Raw genomic sequence first — 16003 nt, 5'->3', positions numbered from 1 at the left:
TTGCACATTCTGCTCTATTCTTGGCACCAACTTATCACAGTGTATCTCAGATCATGTTCAGGTTCTGTTAGACAATTGTAGCTTTTTGATCTGATGGCCATTAAAGTTGAGAACCTTTACTTTTATTCCTAGATGGAGAAAAACTCTACTAGCCAATGAACAACTTTTAGGGCGAGGGTTGGGTTAGTGAAATGCATGATCATATGAATTCATATAAATACTTTCTGTTATTTCTAAGCTTTTGTATAACTTGTTTTACTTATCTGCTGCCAAAAATGTTGTATCTTTGTTATTATAGCACTGGTGTCAAGGGGAAACAAATCAAAATTCCTAAAAATGTAACTACCATCCATTGAGACACATTTCATAGGCTTTCTAGCCAATCAAAACTTTCGAGCTTTTATGCACGCACCAACGAATTTCAAACTGATGCTTCCTACTGAGTTATACAGTTGTTAGGGCTACTTAGTAATGCTTCAGTAAATACAAGGCTTCATCATTTCAAAATAGGTCATAATTAAAAGACAGTGGAAATATTGGTAAGAAACATTTTACATATAGTCAACCAGCTGCACTAAACTGTAAATACTAGTACTTCACACTCTGCTTTAGGTGATCAATTATACGGTTAATGGTGGACTCTGTTCCACCTCAGCCTGTTGTAACCTGAAGATTAAACACTGATGCTGTATACTCATCCTTATAAAGAAATTGAGAAGTCATGTACTAAAGCTATAGAGTAAAGTGATGAGATGGGAAAGAAGCTTTTTACAGATAGTAAGCACTGTCAATGTCACTTTCCCTAGTTTATATTGTACTGTGTAATGGCCACAGCTGCCATCTGCACCTATTATAGACATTGAGGTGGTGGCAAACTTCCACATAATGTGGGACAGAGGAGTTATATAGTTTACAGACTTGTGTATAGAAAGAAGCAGTTAATTAAAACCAGAGTGTACAATTTTAAAAGAAATGCCCAGCTACAGCAACTAATCCAAAACTATTCATAACTTCCGATATTTAAGCTCCTAAAAAGAAAAGCTGGATAAAATGAGTGTAAGATGTAAAGTTAAGACATCTATGTAACCACAATTAAACACGCACCGCATGTAGGTGGTACCTAGCACAACTTCTAATATACTATTATCTCATTAAGCAACTAAGAAGCCGCTTTTATGTTATGTACGCTCATGAACTTTGTCTTTCATTTTATAATAAGCTTGTCTTAAGATTTCTGAGTTTCACAAAAGCTTTAGTAGAACAAACTAACCATAGTGACTTTAAACTAAAGTATGTGTTGCTTTCACTTGAAAATATAAAACTATTAGAGACATGCTTCACCAAGCCTGAGAATTTTCTTGTTGGGGTTGATTAAAACCATTCATCAATCAAAAGATGACAAGTAGTTTTGAGTCTTTGCGACAGATGCAACTGCATTGTATGTTAAATATAGATACTTATATCTGTAGAAGAATCTGTAAATGTAATCATTGTAGAGCAGATGTTTATGGTTCATGCAGATAATTTTGATAACAGAAGTTCTTCAATTATTCACTAAACAGTCAGTCTTCTTCAGAGTTTATAGAAGGAATGATCTATTTAAGACCACTTCTGTATGCAAAGGAACATGCTTATAAAATGTAGTAAATAACGCAGGTAAACCTTTCTGTTTTTAATATCACAAGTCTTCACAACATATGATCAATAGTTAAATTCATTCAGTTCTTTGTTTTTAGACAAGCCGGGTCTACAAACCAATCTACCATGTTGTACAATACCCTCAAAGTTAACTGACATTTTCATAATTGTAAAGAATCAACGTAAAAACAACTAAAATATTTTACTTTTTTGATATAATTTATACAAGTGTATAATTATTTTCATTAGCTAGTACAGGTACACACTTCACATAAAGTGAAATGTACTTCATGATGTCGTGTTGGTAGCCAACCAGCACTGTGTTTAAGCTGGCCTATTGACTCGGCTTAGTCCCGCTCTGCTTGCTTTCACTTCATGGCTCAATTGGGCTTAACTTGGTCAAGATAACAACAAAGGACCCGATAAAAAGTGGCAGAGCTTATCAAAGAGCCCCATATAAAGGGACAAAAAGCACACAACAGCATCATGTCATTATATGTGCTTCGGTGCATATGCTTACATACCAATGCATGCATGGATATCTATACTGAACTATCACTCTGTAGCTGATTAGGATTGGTGAAAGAGTTTTTCAGGCTTTTTTTGCACTGGTGGCAGCAGTGGAATCAATCAATTCCTGGATTTACACAAAATTCATTAATGAAAGAGCATCCTAATAAAGTTTTGAAAGTGGCAGATTAGAAGAAACCCAGGACAAACCAAGTCCGGTCGGCCTAAAACATTGCAGCATAAATCCGAGAATACGGCAGAAGCGTTGCCTGTTTTGAAAAAGGCAACAGAGTGGCCGCGTAAATCTTGCCGCAAAAATGGCAGCAAGGTCTGAGGTGCAAGCACAGCCTACCTTAAAAGTGGCAGTTCAATATCCGAGTAAGTCTTTCCTTAAAAATTGAAGTATGTAACTAGGGAGAGGGTCAAAAAAGGGGCACTTGTTACCTTTGAAGTGGCACCTTCGTACTCATAAAAACCGCGAGTATAAAGTAAAAAACCACCTGGCTTGACTAACATACATGCTTGGAGCATAGAACTAGACACAGACCAGTTGGTCAAAGCGTTGAAAGAAGTAATTTTGATGGCCATATATGGATGCATCGAGTTAAGGAATTATGGCACACTGGGATTAGAGTTGCCATGTACTTCATTACCCACTGTAGTTTTAAAAGGTGGCGGATGCAAGCTGATGGACTGAATGAACCACCATGCTACTCATGAGGGAGGCTTTGAAGGATGCGATAAAGGATTGTGAATGATCCAGTGCCACTGAAACTGCTAGTTCAATCCAGTCTGTCACCCAGAAAAGCTCAGAGCTAAATCAACTCATATGAATAAAATGATCGAATGACTCTACAGAAACATGCCATGGATGTAGAGCTGCTAGTTTTTATTGCATACAGAGACCTGCCCAACACGCACAGGACTAACATGTAAATTGAAAATGCTCTGCAACTCGCCAAACAACAATTAAAGGCAGGAGAACATCAGCCAACCAGCACCCCTTCAGAGCTGTCGATGAGATGCTGCTTAGCCAAGTAAATGTGACAAAGACCGCCATTTCTTCAAAGCCTGATGACAGAATGCATTTGGCTGACTTGCCCGCTTAGCGTAGCAGTTGGCACAAAATCTCAACAGCTTCTTGGACTGACTTGGTTCTCTCAAAGATAAAACGCAGCCATTGTGCTGAAGTTGTGAGAAAAAGAGCCCTCAGGAGAAATACCCGAAACAAGAAAAAGCTAATCTAAGAAAGCAATAAGAAGCCGCATCAATAGCTCTAGCTCCAAGTTCCCTTAAAACTTTTTTTTCAAGAAAACTGGCAGCATGGCCTAGGGCCATTGAAGTACCAACTGATGAGTTACCTGAAAAAAGAGGGACAGTGGCAGGCTAAGGTGGAAAATGGTTCTGTAGTTACATGAAACTGTTATCAGCCTGTAGGAAGATTTAATCTCAGCCCTGTTTTTAAGCAGCACCAAATGGGTGTCTTCACATATCCTTGTGATCGAATAAGTCACAGATAGAAAAGAGAGATAGAGGAAGACACAACAGTAGCACCACCTGTTAGTTGCGCAAAGGCTCCATTTTCCAGAAAACTGACAAAATGACCTGCGGCGAATGAAAAACCAACAGATGGATCTACTGTAAAACGACAGAAGAAAAGGTACTCATGTAGAAAATACCCATGTGACCATCCAGCATTATGATCAGCTTTTGGATGTAGTCAGCTTTAACCAAGCTACAAAGCTTCACCCAACAATTGGTCTCATATCCCATTACAAACAGATCCAGCCCTTTCTTTTCAGCTTCACCAACATGGTACATAACTGAAAGACCAAGCCAGAAGCCTACCTTAACCCTTTCGCAAGTATATTAATTAATTAAACCTTCTGTACAGAGTGAATATATTTACAAAACAACTAACAATTTGGACATAGGGATACATAAAACGTCATAACTTTTTTATTTACAAGAATAACTACATGAAATTTAAAATACATGCAACTCACACACATAGAAGTCACTACATGTAATATTTCTTGAAGCAGTCACTTTTGCATAACCTCACCGTCGTCGTGAATCATGACCGTCGGCACATTCAGATTCATCATTATCGCTACCGGCTTCTGTCTCTACATCGAAATCATTGGCATCAATATCGCTTCCACTGGAACAAGATTCATCAGTTTCAACCACATAATCAACAATATATTTCTCGTAGTTGGTTCTAGTAGCAGTTTTTTGACGCGGTCATTTTGTTTGACTTGCCATTGTTTCGTTTCGATAGTAGTTTTAGGCGTAGTAGAAGTTTGCGATAGAAGATGTTTCGGTGGTAGTTGATCGCCTGTAGTGGTAACGAAAAAAACTTAGTTTTTTGTTAGGTTTGACTGACTATTATATCAAACACAATAAGATTCAGTTTAATAATATACATGTAAAGCTAAAAGAATATTTGATGAACTGAACAAAAGTAGCCAATAACAAAACGTCTGACGAATAACGTCTTTTGGGATTTCCCAAAGGACATAAATGTCTCTATGCTCAAAACTCCGAGGGACATTAATGTCGCATCGCTTACGGAAGGGTCAGAGCAGGACCCAACCAGACCAAAAATCCTCAACTATCAAGATAGGCGAGCACCAGCTTCTGGATTAGTCAAGTCCAATTCAGCTCAAAAAGCAATTTAGAGAAATCTGACCCAGCTGTTCTTGAGCTCAAGGAAACAAAGACTAATGAAGCCTTTGTGATAAACCAGATTAGCAAAAACACCAATTTAGGAATGCTGGTCCTGATTACTAGCCAGTACACTTTAGAGTTGGAGAAGCCAGTGGTGCATAGAAGGAAAGCCACTGACCTTTACGAATCAACAGGTTTTTTGCTGCCAACCAAATTCTGAGTGAAATGGGAGATACCAAAGATACCAATCCAAATAGAAATGGCCATCTGTTGCTGAATCATTATCTAGGACCACAGTTGTTTCAGACAAATAGAAAGCTGTGTTGATGATTTGTATCTGGTTATCACTGTAAGTGGCCTGAATTCAGATAGCTTGGTGTTTGTGGATGTCACAACCTTGCAGGGCAACTGCTATACTTTAGGTCTAGCTTGACTATAAGTACATACAGAGAATGGTAAATTAAATTAGAAAGTGGATGATGAGGAGCTCTAGAAGGAGAAAGGAAGAAAAGAAGCAACAGCATCACACATACGTTTGAAAGCTGTATTCTTTACTGCTCAACCCAATCATCAAGAGCCAGTTTGTGCCAAAAGTTTAACTGCCCTACTGACCCATTACAATATTGTCTTTAGCGTGAATGACGGAAACATGAGGCGTGCTTCTTAGGTTGAACATTACCTCACAGTTGAAAAAGGTGCTCAGTTGATTTACCAGCCATTTTACCGGCTTGGACCAGAAAAAGAGGCAAAGACAGAGATGGAAAAACAGTTGCAAGACCTCTTACAAAAAACCTTTTCAAGCTGGACAAAAAGGATTAGAGTTCACTAGTGGTGCTAGTTGGGAAAACAAGAAGAATGGTGATTTTGCATCAACTACCAGTATCTAAATGTTGTCACTGAGCAGAATACATACTCTTTCTTAGATTGATGGCAGCTGGTTTTAGTACGCTTGACCTGGTCAGCAGATACTGGCAAGTGTCTCAAGATGCCGTCGCACAAGTAAAGTTCACTTTTTGCCAATTTCTCGGGACCTTGGAAGAGTGAGGTCTTTCCATTTCAATTGACTTTATACCTGGTTAATTTCTAGAGGTTAATGGACCATTTGCTGTACAGACTCCATTAGCGCACCCTCTTGTTGTATCTGGACGATATCACCGCTATTGATCCAAACTTTGATATGCACCTGTGTCATTTCACGGAAGTCTTACAGCAACTACAATTAGCTAAACTTAAGTTGAAGCCACCCATGTGTGAGCTGTTTCAACATAAAATTTAACACCTCAGCCCATTAGCAGCAAAGATGGAGTTTTTACTGACCCAGCCAAGGTAGAAATGGTAAAATTGTAGCCTGTGCTTTAGAGAACTGAATATCAACAAGTTTTATTGGTAACTTTTGGGTACTACCAGCAGTTCACAACAATAGCGTGAACACTGCATAAGCTGACAGCCAAAGAAAAAAAACCTTTGAAGTGATCTAAAAACATGCAATCTTTGAGTGCCTTAAAGACAGTATCACCACCAAGCTTGTCCTAAAATAGTTGAATTCCCAAAGGTGGCATATCCTAGATCCTGACGCATGTGAACACAGCATGGGTGGCACTGTTCCCGATGGAAAAAAGCAAGAAGATGGTGATTGCTTACTACTGCAAGACTCTGACACCAACAGAAAAAAAGCTACTATGGCACACAGAGAGTTGCAGACAGTAATGCAAGTCGTAACGCCATTCAGGCCATACTTAAATGGGCATGAATTGCTGGATGGATCACACAGTTTTTTCTCTGGTGGTTATATTGCAGAAAGGAGCCTGCCAAATATGTGGTTCAATGGCTAAAGCACTAAATAAGTTTTGGTACTTACTATAGCGCTGGTCCATCTAGAAGTACTGGAATAGACATAGGCTAAGCAGACAGACCTTAACAAACTATCCTCAGGGCAAACTGATTGCATTGAGAGATGAAAGGTGAACACGAAAGTAGCAGGCTAAGGAGGACTAACAAGGGCCAAATGGTGATAGCTAAACTACAAAAGAACCAGCCGACTGCATTAAAGTGAGATTGACCTCATGCTCAGATGGTAGCTTTTCAAGGCCCGCACAGTTGAATCCAAAACAGTTTTTGGTCAGTCGCGCTGAAGTATATTTCGTCATAAAAAAGTAGAACTGAGCAAGGGTACCAACGACAGCTCAATAAAAATTGTTTGGCCAACTAGCTCCAGGACAACTACATTTACCACGCGGTTAGCAGCCAGTGGCACCCGTCAGAACAACAAACTGGCAAGAAAACAGGCTACAGATTATAGACTGGTGGCAATTTTGTATCAAGCTGTTGCTGATGAAAAAAGAGGTACCTCAAAACAGTTGAAGATAGGAGATAAGGAGGGAGATTCTGCAAACCTTCAAGCTTCTCTCCGAATCCTACTGTAAGGGTTATTGGAGGCCCAATGACTTTTTAAAGCGAGCTAGGAGAGCTTTTAGAGACCGATAAGATTACACCGTATAGCAAACACGCACTCTGACTTAGTCTAGGGTAGAAAGAATTACTAGTCACCTCTAGCTAACCTGTTACTAGCCAGGCCTGTCGATTAACATCAGTATGTTAGTTAATTTCTGTCTTTACATCAGGAGGCTAACTTCTGCCACTATAGAGGCTTTCTGAATAACTACCTAAAGAGCTCAGTCGGCCAAAAGACCGAATCTTCTCTCACCCACAGGGCACCTACAGCCAAGGCACCAAGGATTAAACTACCTTGGCTGCATATTCTGCCAGCAGTTCAACATTGGCCCAAGAAAGTGATTAAGTGTACGATCAAACAACCTTTCGGTCCGGAAAATATAAGGGGAGGCGGCTGTCTGAAAAGACGGGAATGACTGGTGTGGCAGTAATAGACTGGCAATAGAAAAAACCAGCAGCACATGCTGCAGCTCTATACTATTTTTATATGTTTGTGTACATGGCAAGATGTACCATATGAATAAGTGCTGCAGCACCAAGACATGAATAAGGAACAGAACTTTGAGTCAATTGTCTACTTAGCGGATCAGCCAGAGGGGAGCCCGTTTCCAGTCAAACAAGACCTCAGCCTCAGATAGAAATGACTATTTGACATTCTAGTTTGTATAATAACAGATAACAAGCTTTTGGTATTTTTTGCTAATTCAGCAACTCATTTCAACCAATTTCTGTAATATAAAACATGAGCAACCAAATTTCTAATAGGTATTCAAATATTCATGACCTATAAATTGTAATAGCAGAACCGAAATTTAAATAAGAATATTGAATGTGGCTCTAGAGACCATGGTTGGTGTAAATAACTCCTTTTATACAACTTACTTCAATTCAGCAGCGTGATAACCAATTTTTTCTATTTCAGCTCACTTTTGGATAGTTAAAAATTAAATGATTCAAACTCAAGGGTCTTGGTTGAAAAGTGAATGCACAAACACTAAGAGAAAAATTTAAAAACAGTGAAATGGGTACCAGCACAAGCTGCATCAAAGACGATCACTAGGATGATGATGGGGAGAGAACTCCAGGCTGCGTAAACTTTGGGATATCACGAGGCCTCTCACATTTTTCAAGACCTAATAGAAAACAAAGAATACCAGTAAGAAATTATAGAAACATTCTAAACATATTAGTTATTGTTTTACAGACCTGTATATATTATGCTTCCTAGCAAAACATCAATTCTATGGCTGCCTTAAAGTACAAAAACTATGTTCAACCACCATCAGTATTGATTTTATTAACAGTTGAAAATTTGGTCTATAAATAAAACCATTGCAAAATAATTTAGAAAAGCAGTTAAAAGGCTTAATTATTTAATGTGATGTTTATAGTTTAAAAATCATAGACAATCGGATTCATATAAAGCAATAGCAATTTTATTAAATATATTTGTTTACTATGTGAAAACCTGTATTGTTAAAGTTCATAAAGTTTCTGTTCCAAGATTGATTCCGCTCATGCTCTTTATAACAACAGAGAGAGGGGGAGAGAGAGTGAGGGAGAAAAAGGGAGAGAGAAAAACAGAGAAGAGAGAAAGAAAGGGAGAGACAAGAGAGTGAGAGAGAGAGATAGAGAGAGGGAGGAAGAGAGAGAGAGGGAGGGAGAGAAAGGGAAAGAAAAAAAGAAGGAAGAGAGGGAGAGAGGAGGAGAGAGAGGGAGAGAGGGAAGAAAAGAGAGAGGGGGAGAGGAGGATGAGGGGGAGTGGGAGGAGGGAGAGAAGGAGAGGGAGGAAAAGGAGAGGAAGGAGAAGGAGGAGAAGGGGAGGAGGAGAGAGAGGAAGAAAGGGAGGGGGAGAGGAAGGGAGAGGAAGAGAAGGAGAAGAAGAGGGAAGGGGAGGAGAGGGGAGGGGAGGAAGAGGAAGAAGGGAAGGGAGAAGAAGGGAGAGGAGGAGGAGAGGGGGAGGAGAAGGAAAGGGAGAGAACAACTAGAAGAGACTATTTGTAAAGCTGTAAAAAGCTGTTACTTGAATTTTTAAATCACGGAGAAGAAGGTTTTGAGTAGATAATTAAATTCATTATTTATTATATATCCTGTGTTAGTTGTAACAGAATAATATTAGTATGTATCTTTAAGTTCTTATATCATACAATACAAGATGTGCTGTAATAAGCCTTGCTATATTAGTTTTTTTCTAAAATTATTTTACCTTTAAACAGCCTTCAAGCCGTTTATCATTGCCACCACCTCTAAAAGGTTATCATCTGAATATATGCCTTCCTGCACCACCTCATAACATACCTCCAATACGACCTTCTGATGATGAAGACAGTTCTCAGGATGAACAGTGAGTCAGCATAAAGATAAATAGATTAAACAACTGTATATCACCACTCTAACACTTGAGTTTTGTTTTATTGTTACTAGTGATGAATTGTTTACTTCAAGGTCTACATTATTCATTTTATTAAGACTTATTGATGAACTCCTTTGAACTTTAAGATAAAATAGTCCCACGAGCAAACGAGCGGAGCGATGTGTGGGAGTTTTTATGATAAATGCATGTGCACACAACTTACGAAAATTATTCATCAACAATGAGACGAACCCTTGGCTAGAAATTTCATCAAGAAATTTAAGCATGGGAATGTAAAGTTGTTAAAATATCATAACGATACAGAACACATTTAAACCTATTTAAATATGTTACCAAGTCTTTGTAAATTATCGGTATTATCTTTAAACTTACCCATCTGATCGGATTATACACAAATAGACAGATTTATTTGAACGAAAATTGCCACAAAAAGCTTGAAAAGCTCGGTTTAATAAAAGTTAAGACCGAAAATTGAAATGCCAATAAAGCCGTGCGACCGATTGTAGAACTATTTAGTAGTGCGTATTTCATGAGAAAACCGTGTTCATTTTACCAGTCTATGGTGCTGTTTACTTGTAATCGAATTTATTCGAAGGTTTTTGTAATAAACGTAGACCGTTTGAGGCGTAGACCGATTTACAGGTACGAAATTGTGGTACACCGTTTATCAGCCTATGTTTTATGTCTAGTCACCGAAGGGTTCATTATTTAAAACGTTAGCCGAAATTCTTTACAACTTACGTACAAGCTAAGGCTAAACTACAACGCTCCTTCATGACGAGAACATTTTTTATTTTGCTACATTTTTATACGAGTGAATGCTCCTACCCGCTTTCTGTTAAAAATCGCTTATCAAAACCATTCTACATTCAACGCAACCAACTTTCATACTGTGTATAGTACACAGTAGCTTGCCATTTTACTTCTAATTTTGCATTTCAGAGTTATAATAAACATATTTCTTTATTGTTGTTGAATTACATACATTACAGTAAATTAGGCCTACAGTTTTATAACACTTTTATAACAGCTTTTATTTTGCTGCAATTTGCAGAAATCTTCGAGACGCATTAACGCTCACAGGTTTTCTATTATTGCTGTATTACTATATTAACAATATTGGTTATTTTAATAATATCAGTGCATTTTACTTATAATATTGGCCAACATTGCATTTCTCCTATTGCAAGGGAGAGATATAAACGTGTAATATTTTCCTTTCATTGTTGTTGTTTGTCATGACCAAACACTTTTTAAATAAATTTTCTAAAAACCTATATAAATACCACTTCTCGATATTGCTACCTATGACGTTTTGAAATGTAAACAAAATTGTGTATTGGTTTTCTATTATTACTATATTAATAAAATTGATTATTCTAAGAATATCAGTGCATTTTACTTCTAATATTGGCCAATATTGCATTTCTCCTGTTGCAGAGGGAAAATATAAACATATTTTCCATTCATTATTGCTTATTGTTGTATATAATAACACCCACACCCAGTACATTACAGCTACCATTGCAGTTATCCTATTGCACTGCAGAGCCATTTGATTGCTAATATTGCATTTCTCAACCATCAGTACCCTTTATTTTTTTGCCAATATCTCTGGCCATCTCTTTGGTCGTGGGCTGTATGACAGTGGAATTTCCAGCATGTTAACAGAGACTATGAACAACTATACAAATCAGTTTCTCCTTTGAAGGTGCTTATCAGTCTTTCCAACAGGTCTGACTCAACAGTACACTGTAATGATGAGGAGATATATGAAGCTGATGCTGATATTGCTCCATCTGTGTCATCCACCAACCTCCAACCAACACACCATAATAATGATAATGATATAGATGAGCCTCAGGGTCAGCAGTCAGGGTAAAAGGTTCTAAAACTTAATAAATAATCAAATTTGTCAAGTTTGGTTTTTGCTTTCACATAGTTTTTATTCAGTTTCTTTGTGTTAGGTTTGGAAATTTTAAGTATATTCAATTTGCTACGTTCTGCTGCTAAATAAGCAAATTGTCCAAATGGTTATATAGGTTAATTTAGTCTCTAACTTTTACTACTACTTCTTTCATTACTTCTAATAAAATCATCAGTTGTGAAAGTAACATTAGTAACCCTTTTGTTATGTGATTAATGTCACATCTATTCATTCAATTTGTAAGATTGTAAATTATAATAGCTGTATTACAATTAAATGTTCCCAATTAATTTTTAGACCAGTATCTGTAAAAGGTGCTGCTGTCAAAGATGTTGGAGACACTTTTTAACAAAAACTGATAGTTTTGGTAGCAAAATTGCTTTTGAGTTTCTTGCTGAAAAAAAATTGAATTGGTTTTCTGAAGTTGATGTAAATATGCCCACTAAAGCGGAGATACAATGCCTGTGAATAAATTTTGAACAAAGAGAAAAAGGAAAATTAAACTCAGAGGGTTAGAGAAAATCGTTTTAGACAAGTTAGCCACTAACTATTAGTAACTAGTATCAGCAAAGTGAGTAAACCATATAAATCATATGGTTTACTCATGCCTTGGTAGCCCAATCAAACTTCTAGCTCTATATTTTATAATCTGTTAAATGAAATAATTCGGGGAGGTATTCATTTATTAGATAGTAGTTAATCACCTGAGGATAATAGCTTGTTTGTCTGTTTGGTTTTTGTTACTTAATGGAAAGACCTAATTGTTGCTGAACCTTTTGGAAACGTTTATAGGAATATTGTAGGTCTCACTCAAGTCTATCTGATAGTAGTCAGGATAGTGAATATTGGAGTGTAAGAGCATATAAAAACCTAATAATTATAACAAGTTTGTCAAAGTTTGGCTTTTTATTCATATAGCTTTTTTCAGTTTCTTTTTGTCAGGTCTGTAAATTTTAAGTTTATTGAGTTTGCTACTATTAACTGTTAAATTAACACACAGCCAGAATGGCTACGTGTATTGGTTTAGTGTCTCAAATTTCCTAACACCTCTTTCAATACATCTACTAAAGTTATCAGTCGTCAACTAGAGTATGTACTATTTTATTCATGTGATTTGTTTTTAGTTTTTGCCTTCTAATTATAGTGGTCTAGTGCTTCTATGGATAAATGCAAGCTGTTGCTTCAGTATCACAAAACTATTGTAAAGGCAATGTGGATGGTATGAAATAAATCTACAATAAACGTTATGAATGTGGCTTTGGTAAATGCATGTGATTAACTAATTTTGTTGAGTACTTTTTTGAGAAATACATGTATAAGGCCTCTGCAAATCACTGAGTTTCTTAACAGTTTTAAGATGTAAGTAGTATGTAGAGAGCAGATCTACACAAAAAAGTGACGGATCCAGCGGGGGGATAGAAAAAGGGGGTTGCGAATTAAATTGGCTAGGGGTGTAGATTGAATTGCGTGAAGTTGAATGAGATGTTGGGGTTTGGGGGGAAATTGTGGTGTAGAGTAGGGGGTTGAATTCAAGGGGGTATGGATCCACTCCTGGCGTAATCGGCGGATTATCTGTGGATGAGTCATCCGATTAGTGGGGGATGAGTCATCCGATTAAACGTCGATTATCGCGGGATTAGTCGGGGGAATCATTGCGGATTAGTTGGCCGAATCGTCGCGGATTATCGGTGGATTAGTGGGGGTGAATATCTGGGACATCGAGGGCTGGTTGGTTTTCCGGAGTGGATCTCGCGGATTATCGAGAAGAGCGAGAGATTACCGGATAAGTGAGGGGGTTAATATCTGGGACACCGAGGGGTTGATTTTCCGGAGAATGTTATATATTTGGTTGAATGAGAGATAAGTTTTTATTATAAAATATAAACTATAAATGTTACAAAAAATTCAAAATCATTCTGTCATTCGTTTTAAAAAGGAAAGTTTTGGAATACATCTTTCATCAATTTCTGTGTCACATCGAAGAACTAAAATAAGAGTTGATTTTCCCAAAGAATTGAGAAACTGAACAGGAAGTAACAAATCTAATCCTTCATTATTTCCAATATTATCATATATGAAGGTATCTTTAGGTGTAGTAGAATTTGAAATAGGCTGAAGATTACAGATAAAGTCAATATCTTGAAAATTCGATCCTGGAGGACATTGCAACATTGAAAGAGTAGAGTTATATCCACATAATTCTCCTCTGTAGAATAATTTGAAATCAATTAGAATATCGATTGTGGAATTTTGAACTGAATATTCACATTCAGAATATGTTAGAACTTGCTCCGATGAAGCTGACACTATAGGATTAAGGTATAGGTTTTCTCCGCGAGAGCGTTGGCGTTCGTACGTCTTTTCTTTCTTTGCCGTTCCCGAATGAGAATGACGTGTCTGCAATGGAATTATACGTTATTTTTAGAACTCGAATATATATTGAGTGGTAGTATGATATAGGAGATGAGCTACGGAAGGGATGGTATATAAAGTCAGTTGGAGCTCGATAATCTCGATAGGGTTTACAGACGGATTAGATAATTCGGTTAAAATAAGAACCTCTTATTATTCACTTCGATTGTAAACTTCATAAATTCTGAAATTATCCACCACTGTTATGGATCCACCACTTTTTAAAAGAAAATATTATGTTATTGGAGCTTCTGAGGACTCAACTTCACGTACTATGAAATTCAACAATATTTCTGAAAGATTATCCCAATAGGTCATACAGACAGACTATGACAAAATAGGACTTATAGTAAAACTAAAACATTCAAATTAGTTCATTCAGTTGAACTAAGGAAATAAATACATGTAATACTTACTGAAGAAGCAAATTCTTCCATCCTTTTCTGAGTATGTTTAGGGATATATCCATTTTGCTGGTGAGATATGGGAATCTACAATAGCATTGATTACAGTCAGACTACAATATACATTCAAACCAACTCATTCAATTAACTCCGAAGAACCAAATTTATCTGTTTTAATCTGAGTAGGGATATAACATACACTTTGCTAAGATATTGGAGTTTGCAATTGCAATGAATACAATCAGCCTAGAACACATAGTTACTACTCAGAAGAGAAGATTCATTGTAACATTCCTACATAACATCTAGATTGAATTTGTAGTACTTACTGTAAACCGTAATCTTTCGTTGAGATCTTGATAGAACTTTTCACGTAAGAGAAATCGACAAGCTTTTCGCTTCCGGTCGCTTATTTCCATTCCATGAGAGCAGTAACCCCATCGCTTCACACATTTATCTGCACATTGTAATCGTTCTTGAAATATCCTTTTTCTGTTGTCTCTGGTACTCATTGTGAAGTTATGAACTGAATTGAAAAGGCATATTCGCTCGAAGGTTTTATAACAAGTAGAAGTGTTGTCGTGGTTCATTAATTTTGTGACCTAATGATATATATAAACAGATTTCGCGAAATTCAATTTCGCGAAATTCACTTTCGCAAAATTCAATTTCGCGAAAGTTGACTATATAATATATATATAATGTGTAATTTCGCGAAATTGAATTTCGTGAAACTCACTTTTGCGAAATTCAATTTCGCGAAAGTTGACTATGTAATATATATAATGTGTAATTTCGCGAAATTCACTTTCGCGAAATTCAATTTCGCGAAAGTTGACTATATAATATATATATAATGTGTAATTTCGCGAAATTCACTTTCGCGAAATTCAATTTCGCGAAAATCTGTTTACTATTTTCGCTTCATTGATTCTGTTGGATACGCCACTATTCTTCAATACCCTGTATAAGAAGCTTGCTCAGTGTAATTTTCCTTTTCATCACTTAGTCCTGCTCCTGATGCCTACTTATATACAGATTGAGATTTTGGGGCAATCGAGCGTTGATACCATAAGGCTTGTATGCTTCAGCTAGAATTCTGTTAGCCGGCTACTCGCGATTAAGTTCGTTGAGTGTCGCTGTGTTCAGGCTGTCGTGTGGACAAGCGCCTTGGCATTCGACCTGACTGTTTTCCTAGGCTTGCCTATGGAATTCTCCTGTTTGGTTTGGCTTAACCATTCCATAACAGTCTCTTGCCCAGTAAATAGAGGGATGAGCAAAAAAAAGAAGGCCCAATGGACAGATGGAGGAATTGTACTAAGGTAGGTATAGGTAAGTATTCGTTTTGAAGAGAATATAAAGAAAATGAATATATGTATTGTTTTGAATAAATGTAGTATGTATCATTTATTCTCTCAAAGATTGATGAATGATAACAGGGTTCTCTTTACCAAAAGTATTTTGTCATGATTTTATCGAAAGATTGTGTGTTATATATCACTTCACAGTCTTTTCCATATTTTGAAGATATCAGTTAGAATGTGATGCGAGTAGATTCTGGTGTTATTTGGATTAGTTAGGGGAATATTTGAATGAGTGAATTTTTTTTGTAAT

General features: G+C 37.0%; 1 long non-coding RNA gene across 1 annotated transcript in view; it reads left to right on the top strand.

Moving 5' to 3' along the window:
* Positions 1–453: 453 nt before the first annotated feature.
* The window catches only part of LOC137392781 (uncharacterized), a 37145-nt gene continuing 21595 nt past the window's right edge, over positions 454–16003 (top strand). The window contains exons 1-4 of the long non-coding RNA XR_010978248.1: positions 454–539; positions 8195–8428; positions 9489–9616; positions 11381–11524. This is a non-coding gene — a long non-coding RNA (uncharacterized lncRNA). The remainder of the gene's footprint in view (positions 540–8194; positions 8429–9488; positions 9617–11380; positions 11525–16003) is intronic.

The sequence above is a fragment of the Watersipora subatra genome, chromosome 4 (genome assembly GCF_963576615.1).
Source record: "Watersipora subatra chromosome 4, tzWatSuba1.1, whole genome shotgun sequence".
In the NCBI taxonomy this organism is placed as follows: domain Eukaryota; kingdom Metazoa; phylum Bryozoa; class Gymnolaemata; order Cheilostomatida; family Watersiporidae; genus Watersipora; species Watersipora subatra.
This window is presented reverse-complemented; position numbering and strand designations above follow the sequence as displayed.